At 43.4% G+C, this 4192-nt stretch overlaps 1 long non-coding RNA gene across 1 annotated transcript; it reads right to left on the bottom strand.

The window, feature by feature from the left end:
- Positions 1-239: 239 nt before the first annotated feature.
- LOC107184292 lies at positions 240-4183 on the bottom strand. Its single transcript, XR_001515115.1, has 2 exons — positions 3933-4183; positions 240-1571 (listed from the first exon to the last, which is right to left on the bottom strand). It is a non-coding gene; the product is annotated as an uncharacterized LOC107184292 (long non-coding RNA).
- Positions 4184-4192: the final 9 nt, after the last annotated feature.

Here is a 4192-nt window from a genome sequence, read left to right as displayed (position 1 = left end):
TTGCTGATTGATCGATTTGCATATTAGCCTTTTATCATATAGCATATTAATATACTATTCTGACATGTAATTTTTGACATGTCATGCCTCGAGGTTCTTCCCAGAATTAGCTCTCTGTCTCTTCCCTCTTCTTAATTGCAGGCTGGGCAATTTCATTTCTGTGACTCAAACAACCATCAGTATGCTGACATGCACATTTCTAGCAGGGTTCCCGATATCTGATGAGGCCATTTGATTCAGCCTTCAAAGGAATCCTTTTTATTTTCACTCTTACAATGTTTGAAACTGGCATTCTCCTCCTATCCCTGGGCTTCCTCCTATTAAAGAGGCATGTTTTATTGTGGAACTCTAATCAACTACCCAGAAATAGTTTATAAAATGCTTAAACAGTTACAGTTTCTTTAAACAAAAAACAAGGGAATTCCCACATCCCTTTATAAAGCTAAGAGGATCTGACAAAAATAGTCCAAACTCAGTTAAATATAATATGAAAAACAAACATACCAATTATGAATGTAATTGAAAAATTCTATGCTAAATATTAGCAACTAGAATTTAGCATTATGGTAAATTTGTGGTCTATTTAGAAATGCAACAAGGAAAAAACACAACCATGTAAACATGCTCATTGGTCATTTGATAAAATTTGATAAAATTTGTCCTCATGGTCAGGCTTGAAAAACAAATAAATCTGATTTAAATGGAAGGTTATTCATTATAGCCATTTTCCCTCTAACCAAGTACATGAATCTTTTCTAGACCCTAGTTTCACTAATTTTTCAAGTGAGTCTGTCTAGATTGCCTTAAAATCCCTGGTTTGAAGTTCATCTTGTCCTTTCCTTTTTATAACATTCTTTTATCTTTGAAATTACACTTCTAACTTCTGATCTCCCACCAGACTGAAGCCACCTTGAAGATATGCACCGTTATCTACAATGTGTAGCTTAACGTGTGTTTGTACGCACGTAGTTACAGAATTTGCAGGGCCTAGTGCAAAGTGAAAACGAGAGAGCCCTTGTCCAAAAACAATTAAGAATTTCAAGACAGCAGAGCATTGCTTGTTTCAAGCAGGGAGCCCTTCTAAGCACTACATGGGCCTCTATGCCACTACACAGAACACACGCCCATAAAAAAGTCGGATGTGTGTGGGGTATGTGTGTGTATGTGTGTGTGTGTGGGGGGGGGGTGTTTGAATATGTTAAATAGTATGCCTGGAAAATTAAGTCATAGCAACTTCAGAAAATATCCACAGACAGACCAACAGCCAGCATTCAGATCTCAGACTATCAAGAGCAGTGAGAGGTGGTAAAAATAGTTCAGATAATTAAATAAGAAAACATTTTCAGGTTACCAATAATTGACTACTTTGATGGAAGACTGTAAGATATTTAAAAAGACATTGATTAACCTTCAACAACTATCTCTTTAGGTTGACTTTCATATCTTATTTACATTTTTTCTATTACATTGTACTAATCATTCTGAGAATGCTGTCTTCTTTCTTAGTATTTATGGTTATAATAATTCATGAACTTGGAGTACTGTTGGCTTTTCTGCACAACTCATTGGGGCTACAAGTAAACGGAATAGCAATCATTTCTCTAATCACAAAACATCAGCATATAAAATTTCACAAGACATTTTATCCTTGTCTTATGAAAAATAATGTTCAGTTTATCAAAATATCAGCCATTCATTTAAGATTTCCTTTTGGAATTTTTTACAAATGGTATTAATTCTCTAATAGACAGGGAATTGAAGGAATCATAAGAAAAAATAGATCAGGGTTTCTTGGTTCCAACCTTTCCTACTTCTACACAAGAACTCAATTTTATCAATTAATACATAAACTAGAGGCCCAATGCATGAAATTCGTGCAAGGGGATCAGCCCCTGCCCATGGAGGCTTTGTCTGTCTAATTAGCATATTACCTTTTTTTGTTATTATAGATAGAGTCTAGCACCTCTCATGCATAATAACTTGTGGTGAGAATGTGCCCACTCTAATGCAACAACAAAAATTCCAAATCCTTTATGAATATGTTCTGAAGAGAGTGAGGAATTTACATCTCTCCTGGAGCTCTGAATAATTTCACCTCATGCTTCCTCAAAGTTCACTGATGACAAGCCTTTATTATGCCAGGTTTTGTGGTGATTGTGCAAAAGAAAGGAAGATGGATTTCTTCCTGAGGAAGTTATTGATAGATGATCTTTTATTTGTCCCTGAAAAGTAAAACAAAAAAGTGCAGGCTGATGCAATTTTTGTGCCTCAATGCCACTGTCAGGAATTTTAAGTAAAATAACCATCCTAGTGTGCTTGGGCACAGAATTCCCATTTAGAATTCGGTCTCCATTGCTCACCTCGCTCTAGATTCCAGTCACATGGCAAACTAGCTTTGCCCGCCCATTCCCTCTCGCCCATTCCCTCTCCTGTTCTCATTGGCCCCCTCCTGTCTGTCTGCCCTCACATCCTTTCTCTTTCACCCATGTTTTCATTCACATTTTCTCACTCCACGGTTGTCTCTCACTCTGTCCCTGGGCAGTGCTGTCTGAGTGCTAGATACTGTTCCCAGTGGGAGGGAGTTTGGCTGGGACAGGAGAGAAACAGGCCAGTGTGGCTGGAGCCACGGTCAGAGGGGGGCAGCAGAGCCCAGGTCACCCAGCACCTTAGGCCTGGGACAACGCAAAGGGCCAGAGGACCGTCCCAGAGTGTAAATCAGGTGCCCTGCCTCTGTGAGGGGAGGGACCAACCCGGACCGCAGGGTCTTCATGGTGTCCCCACGGGCACACAGGCTGGATTCGGGTTTGTTCCAGAAGCAGAGCTGACTGGACTTGCCTCTGGACTGGATGCAGGATGTGAGACTAAAAGGAATGAGGGATCCAAGTTTCAGGCTTGAACAACTCTTCTCACTCTTTCATTGTTATTCCCTCCCTCCTCCCCCTTTTGCCTCACACCTTACAGACTGGAATGCTCCTAGCCCCAGGTGAACTGCTCAGAATTCACAACCTCCTGAGGTCGGCAGGCTGGGGCAAAGGCACACCCACAGGACGCATGGCCCTGTCCCCTGCTGGTATCAGTTTCTACGTTTTTTGTAAGAACTTCTAACACAGAGTTCCACGCATGGACTCTGGAGCCAGAACGGGGCAGGCTTGTGTCCAAGTTCTGTTATCAACTAGCTAAGTGAGCTCTGCCAAGTTACTCAAATTCCCACATCTGTGAAGGGCAGGTAAGCCAACCCCCTCATAGAAGATGTTGCATGAGACCACATGTGCCTAACACTAGTACAGAGCCAATGACGGACACATAACAGCCCTTATGATCAGCGTTATTACAACCATTACACTGCCCACCTTCACTTACGCAGGGTTTCTGCAAAATATCAGGAACCAAACTAAAGCAGAACATACCTAAATAGTTCAGGCCTGGAAATAAAACATTAACTCCTCAGTAACAAACGGTCCAAAGGGAAAGTGTGATTTCTTAGCCAATTCAGATAAACGTGAAAGTCACGGTGATTTAACCATGATGGACTCCACTTCCTACGCCTGAGTTGGGCTCTGATTTCCCACGTCCACAAAGATACCGCTTCCCAGCGTAGGTGGAGGCACAGGATTCTGTTCCTTGAGGTGTCACCTGGGCAGGTGCATGCGCACAGACAGCGGAAAGGGGCTGATGTGAGCGATTCCAGGGACTGAGTGAGGGCATGACCCTCTCCACCCTCCCCGGTTCCTTTTTTCATGAACTTGGCGTACTGTTAGCTTTTCTGCACAACTCACTGGGGCTATGAGTAAACGGAATGGCAATCATTTCTCTAATCACAGAACATCCCCATATAAAGTTTCACAAAACATTGGCGTTGTCCACCACACCCACGTCAGGCGCTGCGGCGCCCTCTCCGCGCTCAGCCCGCACTCGCCCAGCCTTCACTACACCTGTGAGTAAACGGAATGGCAATCATTTCTCTAATCACAGAACATCCCCATATAAAGTTTCACAAAACATTGGCGTTGTCCACCACACCCACGTCAGGCGCTGCGGCGCCCTCTCCGCGCTCAGCCCGCACTCGCCCAGCCTTCACCCTACACCTGTGTCGCTCCCGCGGACGCGGTGGCAACCTATGCTTTGCGCGCCCAGTGGCCTCGGTCGCGGTGGCCTGACGCTGCCAAGGCGGTGAGAGGTCATCTGGGAAGTG

The sequence above is a fragment of the Myotis davidii genome, unplaced genomic scaffold (genome assembly GCF_000327345.1).
Source record: "Myotis davidii unplaced genomic scaffold, ASM32734v1 scaffold452, whole genome shotgun sequence".
NCBI lineage: Eukaryota > Metazoa > Chordata > Mammalia > Chiroptera > Vespertilionidae > Myotis > Myotis davidii.
Note: the sequence above shows the minus strand (reverse complement) of the source record. Positions and strands in the feature narration are given on the sequence as shown.